The sequence below is a fragment of the Micrasema longulum genome, unplaced genomic scaffold, assembly GCF_059751315.1.
Source record: "Micrasema longulum isolate JH-2025_06_02 unplaced genomic scaffold, ASM5975131v1 h1tg003343l, whole genome shotgun sequence".
Lineage (NCBI taxonomy): Eukaryota > Metazoa > Arthropoda > Insecta > Trichoptera > Brachycentridae > Micrasema > Micrasema longulum.
Genome location: NW_028280419.1, coordinates 10,001 through 17,512, shown reverse-complemented (window position 1 = coordinate 17,512; position 7,512 = coordinate 10,001). Strand labels below are relative to the sequence as shown.

The following is a 7,512-nucleotide window of genomic DNA, read 5'->3' as shown; positions in this document are numbered from 1 at the left end:
TCGTTTACTTCACTGAGCGACGATCCGAAATGCACCCCCGCCGATTTTTATTTCGTCCCTCCTTCCGATCCAAATGTGAATGTGAAATAAAAAAAAAAATAAAAAAAAGAAAATAAAAAAAAAAAAAACAAAAATATTTCCTACCCAAATTATAAGTCTAATTTTTCAATCATAATCTCTTTCCATATTCGTCTTCTCAAACGAAAAAAGAAAAGAAAAAATAAAATCATCTCGCAGAATTTGCCAAGTCCCGACCGTACCGCGCGTTTTACCCATCGGCTCATTTACGTTTCGCCTGAAACGCGCGTAGGCTCCCCGCATGGCTGGCGGCCCGGCGTGCGAGACGCCGACACCCGTCGCCGTACGTATATTATGCGCGTCTCTCATGGCGTTAGCTAAAATACATTTTTCACCGCGTTCGCACATTGCGGCGGCCGATATGCCGCGCCGGCTTTACATTTGCGAAAATCAACGTCGTGTGGCCGTTCAGCTCCTTTGTGCGGCTGAGCGAGCATTGCACTTCGCCCGTGTTACAAACTCTGGAGTTCCGCGCAAGCAGAGAACACCGTGAACAAAAACGAGAACGGTCGTAGGATTCTAATCCACGTCCCCACTATTGCCGCGCCGAAGGCGTGCGCTCTCGTACGTTAATATTTGACGAAAGGGAATTAAATTTTTGGCCAAAGAGAAGATCCATGTGGTCCGTCTCGTCAGGTCCAGCGTTCACTTGTTAAAAAGTGAATTTAAAAGTAAAACGAACAGACTCGTGAATCGCGAGAGTGCAAACTCGAGCGAGCGAGAATGTGAGTTATATAGGTGCGAACATAAAGAGCGTGTCGCGGCGGGTGACTCCGTCGCGCCTCAGACGCCCTTCGTATCCTGGAGCGATATAGAAATGAACAGCTCCCTGGTTGATCCTGCCAGTAATCATATGCTTGTCTCAAAGACTAAGCCATGCAAGTCTCAGTAAAAGCCGAATTAAGGTGAAACCGCGAATGGCTCAATATATCAGTTTTGGTTCCTTAGATCGTACATAGTTACTTGGATAACTGTGGCAATTCTAGAGCTAATACATGCAAACGAGGTCCTGACCGGCAACGGGAGGGATGCTTTTATTAGATCAAAAACCAATCGGCGGCGGGGTTCGCGCCCCGTCCGTCGCCATTCGAGATGATTCTAGATAACTTTGTGCTGATCGCACGGTCTAGCACCGGCGACGCATCTTTCAAATGTCTGCCTTATCAACTGTCGATGGTAGTTTATGCGACTACCATGGTTGTCACGGGTAACGGGGAATCAGGGTTCGATTCCGGAGAGGGAGCCTGAGAAACGGCTACCACATCCACGGAAGGCAGCAGGCGCGCAAATTACCCACTCCCGGCACGGGGAGGTAGTGACGAAAAATAACGATACGGGACTCGTCCGAGGCCTCGTGATCGGAATGATTACACTTTAAATCCTTTAACGAGGATCCATTGGAGGGCAAGTCTGGTGCCAGCAGCCGCGGTAATTCCAGCTCCAATAGCATATACTAAAGTTGTTGCGGTTAAAAAGCTCGTAGTTGAAATTGTGTCCTGCGGTGTCGGTCTACCGAATGCGGTACGACAGGCACGTCTGCGGGGCTTCTCGCCGGTGCGTCCACCGCCAGTGTGTTGCGGTCGTCCTCGCGGGCGGCCGCGCGCCGAGGCGGGCCGTCGCGGCTGTTTACTTTGAACAAATTAGAGTGCTCAAAGCGGGCTAACACTTGCCTGAATATTGTACGCATGGAATAATAGAATAGGACCTCGGTTCTGTTTTGTTGGCTTTCTGATACCAGAGGTAATGATTAATAGGGACAACTGGGGGCATTCGTATTGCGACGTTAGAGGTGAAATTCTTGGATCGTCGCAAGACGGACTAAAGCGAAAGCATTTGCCAAAGGTGTTTTCATTAATCAAGAACGAAAGTTAGAGGTTCGAAGGCGATTAGATACCGCTGTAGTTCTAACCATAAATGATGCCAGCCAGCGATCCGCCGAAGTTTCATAATTTTAACCCGGTGGGCAGCTCCCGGGAAACCAAAGCTTTCGGGCTCCGGGGGGAGTATGGTTGCAAAGCTGAAACTTAAAGGAATTGACGGAAGGGCACCACCAGGAGTGGAGCCTGCGGCTTAATTCGACTCAACACGGGAAAACTCACCAGGCCCGGACACTGGAAGGATTGACGGATTAACAGCTCTTTCTCGATTCGGTGGGTGGTGGTGCATGGCCGCTCTTAGTTGGTGGAGCGATTTGTCAGGTTAATTCCGGTAACGAACGTAACTCTAGCCTATTAAATAGACGTGCAACCGGTATCACAGGAGTCCGCGGGCGCGCATCTTGCGGCGTTCGCGTCGCGGAAGTGTGTTTCGCGGTCTTCACTACCGGCGTACAATGAAAATCTTCTTAGAGGGACCGGCGGTATATATAGCCGCACGAGATTGAGCAATAGCAGGTCTGTGATGCCCTTAGATGTCCTGGGCCGCACGCGCGCTACACTGAAGGGATCAGCGTGTCCTCCTTGGCCTAACGGCCCGGGTAACCCGATGAAACCCCTTCGTGATAGGGATTGGGGTTTGCAATTCTCCCCCATGAACGAGGAATTCCTAGTAAAAGCGAGTCACCAGCTCGCGTTGATTGCGTCCCTGCCCTTTGTACACACCGCCCGTCGCTACTACCGATGGATGATTTGGTGAGGTCTTCGGACTGGTGCGCGGAAGCTCGTCTCGGGCATCCGACGCGTCGGAAAGTTTGACCGAATTTGATCATTTAGAGGAAGTAAAAGTCGTAACAAGGTTTCCGTAGGTGAACCTGCGGAAGGATCATTTCCTGTGAAATATAATATAAAATGAATTTTCATTCTTTTATATAGTATAAATATATTTATACACACGCGCAGAGCGCAAAATAAGCAAACACTGCGGCGGAATTTCGCCCTAGGGCGCCGCCGCGAACCGCGGACTGCCGGTGTCGCGGGAGGCGGGTCTGTCGGCCCGATTCCCGCGTCCGGCTATATTCTGTGAAAAATGTAATTTTTTTTCCGATAGAGAAAAAAGAAAAAAAACGCAACCGATAAACAATATATATATATATATATATATCATAAAACACTATTACCCTGAACGGCGGATCACTCGGCTCGTGGGTCGATGAAGAACGCAGCTAAATGCGCGTCAGAGTGTGAACTGCAGGACACATGAGCATCGACATTTCGAACGCACATTGCGGTCCGAGCAAGACTTAGTTTGTCGACGGACCACTCCTGTTTGAGGGTCGCGCACACAATGCGACCAGACTTCGCCGTCTTCTCTCTTCGGAGAGAAGATTCGGCGAGAGTGTTGCCGGTCTGTCGTCCGCCGGCGCGCGAGCGCCGGACGGACGTCCGGTCAAATTTGACTTGGCGCGCTCTCTCGGTCCCCCCGAGACGCTTTTCGAGCTAGCGACGACGCTGTGAAACCCGCCGCCGGTCCTCACGGGCCGGCGCGCGGGGGCGTTTCTTCGCGCTCTGCGTCGCGCGCGGGTACCGTGCGAAACCGGAGAGCGTTTACATTATTCATATATATGTATATTTATATATATATATGAATTTTTTTTTGTTGTCGACCTCAAATCAGGAGAGATCACCCGCCGAACTTAAGCATATCAGTAAGCGGAGGAAAAGAAACTAACGAGGATTCCCCGAGTAGCGGCGAGCGAAACGGGAAGAGCCCAGCGCTGAATCCTGCGGCCCAGGCGGGCCGCCGGGAAATGTAGCGTTAGGGAGGAGAGTAATATATACACGCGCGGTCATTAGTCACGGCTGCCTGTCCAAGTTCATCTTGAACGGGGCCCGCTTACCCGCAGAGGGTGCCAGGCCCGTGGTGACGGTAGCCGGCCGCGACGGTCTCTCTCCCCAGAGTCGGGTTGCTTGAGAGTGCAGCCCTAAGTGGGTGGTAAACTCCATCTAAGGCTAAATACTACCACGAGACCGATAGCGAACAAGTACCGTGAGGGAAAGTTGAAAAGAACTTTGAAGAGAGAGTTAAAGAGTACGTGAAACCGTTCAGGGGTAAACCTGTGGAACTCAAACGAGCGAACGGAGAGATTCATCGTGTCTTCCGTCGGAGCCCGCGTCCCGGCGCACACCTCCGCCCTTCGGCACTCGTTGTCGGGGCGGGGGGTGTCCGGGTGCGCAGCCGGGCTCCCGGAGCGCGTGCACTTCTCTCTCAGTATAACACCGCGACCCGTTGCGCCTCGGTCGAATGCGCCGTGCGGCTGTCCCGCCTCGCTCCGCGGGGCGGAGCCGCGGCGTCCACGGCCGGGGCGAGTTTTAAAGCGACGGTAGAGAACGAGGATCGCGTCCGCCCCTTCGGAGGGCGTCCGTCGCGTCACAGCGGCTTCCTTCTCGTGGCCCCCGGCGCCCAGTGCGTCGCGGGTGTCGCGTTTCGGATGTCCGTGGCTAGTGGCGCGCTCTCGGACGGGACGCGTCCCGGTCGGCGGTGGTTTTGTTTTGGGCACTCACAGGACCCGTCTTGAAACACGGACCAAGGAGTCTAGCATGTGCGCGAGTCATTGGGAACACTGATAAACCCAGAGGCGAAATGAAAGTGAAAGGTCGGCCTCGAGCCGGCCGCAGGGAAGATGCGCGGGCGTCGTCAGACGCCCCGCCGCATTCCCGAGGCGTTTCGAGAAAGCCCCCGTGCGATTATCGAGACGCACTGAGAGCGTACACGCTGGGACCCGAAAGATGGTGAACTATGCCTGGTCAGGTCGAAGTCAGGGGAAACCCTGATGGAGGACCGAAGCGATTCTGACGTGCAAATCGATCGTCCGAACTGGGTATAGGGGCGAAAGACTAATCGAACTATCTAATAGCTGGTTCCATCCGAAGTTTCCCTCAGGATAGCTGGCGCTCGAGAAACATGACGGAATTTATTCCGCCATTCTGACAGTCTCATCCGGTAAAGCGAATGATTAGAGGCATTGGGGCCGAAATGGCCTCAACCTATTCTCAAACTTTAAATGGGTGAGATCTCCTTCTTGCTCGAAGATGAAGTAGGAGCTCGGATGGGAGTGCCAAGTGGGCCAATTTTGGTAAGCAGAACTGGCGCTGTGGGATGAACCAAACGTCGAGTTAAGGCGCCCAATGAACGCTCATCGGAGACCATAAAAGGCGTTGGTCGCTCATGACAGCAGGACGGTGGCCATGGAAGTCGGAATCCGCTAAGGAGTGTGTAACAACTCACCTGCCGAAGCAACCAGCCCTGAAAATGGATGGCGCTGTAGCGTTCAGCCTATACTCGACCGTCGCAGGCAAGCGGGACGTTCGTGCGGTCTCGTGCCGTGCGATCGTTTTGAAGCCGCGACGAGTAGGATGGCCGCGGCGGTGTGCGCAGAAGGGTCTGGGCGTGAGCCCGCCTGGAGCCTCCGTCGGCGCAGATCTTGGTGGTAGTAGCAAATACTCAAGCGAGGTCCTTGAGGGCTGATGTGGAGAAGGGTTTCGCGTTAACAGCCGTTGCACGCGAGTTAGTCGATCCTAAGCCCTAGGAGAAATCCGATGTTGATGATGGTGTAAAGTTATATTATAATAATATCACACCCGTCGGGCGAAAGGGAATCCGGTTGCAGTTCCGGAACCCGGCTGCGGAACCGTCTTAAAAATCGTTCCCTCGCAAGAGAGTTCGTCGGGGTAACCCAAAGTGGCCTGAAGACGCCGACGGGAGATCCGGAGAGAGTTATCTTTTCTGCCTGAGCGTTCGAGCGCCCTGGAATCCCATAGCGGGGAGATAGGGCTCGGGACGCGAAGAGCATCGCCGATGCGGCGGTGTCCGGATCGGCCCCTCGGACCTTGAAAATTCAGGTGAGGGATACGCGGAGATGTCGCGCCGGCTCGTACCCATATCCGCAGCAGGTCTCCAAGGTGAAGAGCCTCTAGCCGATAGAATAATGTAGGTAAGGGAAGTCGGCAAGTTGGATCCGTAACTTCGGGATAAGGATTGGCTCTGAGGGCCGTGGCGTGTCGGGCCTGGTCGGGAAGAGGTCATCGGCCGAGACGTGGAAGCCGGGCGGGGTCTCCCCGCGCGGTGCCCTCTGGGTGCCTCGCGGGTGTGGATCTCCGTCACCCGGCGCCTCGCCTTGGCCACCCCTCGGATCTTCCTCGCTGTGTGGCACCGGCGTGTTCGCGCACGCCCGGTGACCTGTACGACCGCCGGACGACGGTCAACTCAGAACTGGCACGGACAAGGAGAATCCGACTGTCTAATTAAAACAAAGCATTGCGATGGCCCTCGCGGGTGTTGACGCAATGTGATTTCTGCCCAGTGCTCTGAATGTCAATGTGAAGAAATTCAATTAAGCGCGGGTAAACGGCGGGAGTAACTATGACTCTCTTAAGAAGCGACTCAATTGTAGATGAGATAGTACGTTTGGCCGACGAACTCTCATCAGCCCCAAATGAATGTTTCAAAATTCCAGAATTAGTTGCAATCGGCAGATCCGTAGCGAATAACGCCGATCAAGCAACAATCTTCTCAGCGTTGTCTGAATGGCTAAGTGGCATATTTCCACAACCGTCTGGTAATCCTTCCGCTCCCCGAGCCACCAATGTCGAGTCAGCCGGAATGAGTAGACGTGCTCGTCGCAACAAAGAGTATGCAGACACGCAGAGTATGTTTAGATCAAACATGTCGCGCTGCGTGAAAGCTATTCTGGACGGCGAGGCGGTGACCGAGTCCGATCCAGCACTACCGCCGTACGAGAGTATGGTTGAGTACTGGTCGGCAGTGGTCACCCAACAATCGAAAGTTCTGGTAGCCAGCCCCCACGAGCTGATCTACCGTGAGAAAGAAGGCTTGGCTAGTCTGTGGAGACCTGTCTCAAGACGTGAGGTGTACGACGGGAGAGTAGCGCTAACTTCAGCGGCAGGCCCTGACAAGGTCTCGCCAAGGAGCTGGAGAGCGGTACCACCCGATGTTGTTTGTATGTTGTTCAACATCGTACTCGCTGTCGGCGGATTTCCCATCTCCGCCTTAGCGAGTAGAACCATCTTCGTGCCCAAGAAAGGAGGCACAGGGCAACCTTCGGATTACCGCCCTATTTCAATCTCATCCGTAATCGTGAGGCATTTCCACAAGATCCTAGCCACTCGATTACTCAAGCTGCGGCTAATTGACCCCCGCCAGCGATGTTTCGACGATGGCTGTGCGGAAAATATTTCCGTGCTAAGTTCACTGCTTAATGAATCGAGGCGGAATCTGAAACCGATGTTCATGGCCTCTTTGGACATGGCAAAGGCGTACGATTCTGTCTCCCATGAAGGCTTATTACACGCAGTAAAGTCGACCGGCTTGCCGGCTCAATTTTCCAATTATATACAACGCCTATATGCTAATAGTAGCACATCTTTTCACCTTCATGGTAAAAACTCACCACTTTTCAGGAGTCAGCAGGGAGTAAGACAAGGAGACCCCTTATCAACACTCCTTTTCTCTCTGGTAATCGACCGGGTATTGAACAAA

The 7,512-nt window shown here is 53.4% G+C and overlaps 2 non-coding genes and 1 pseudogene across 2 annotated transcripts; all 3 read left to right on the top strand.

Annotated features, from left to right (window-relative positions):
- The first annotated feature begins 904 nt into the window (after positions 1-904).
- LOC148270841 (small subunit ribosomal RNA) lies at positions 905-2,844 on the top strand. The gene has a single exon (XR_015825268.1). It is a non-coding gene; the product is annotated as a small subunit ribosomal RNA (ribosomal RNA).
- Positions 2,845-3,130: 286 nt separating this feature from the next.
- On the top strand, positions 3,131-3,292 carry LOC148270840 (5.8S ribosomal RNA). Its single transcript, XR_015825267.1, has one exon. It is a non-coding gene; the product is annotated as a 5.8S ribosomal RNA (ribosomal RNA).
- Positions 3,293-3,616: 324 nt separating this feature from the next.
- LOC148270839 (large subunit ribosomal RNA) overlaps positions 3,617-7,512 on the top strand; it is a 7,035-nt pseudogene continuing 3,139 nt past the window's right edge.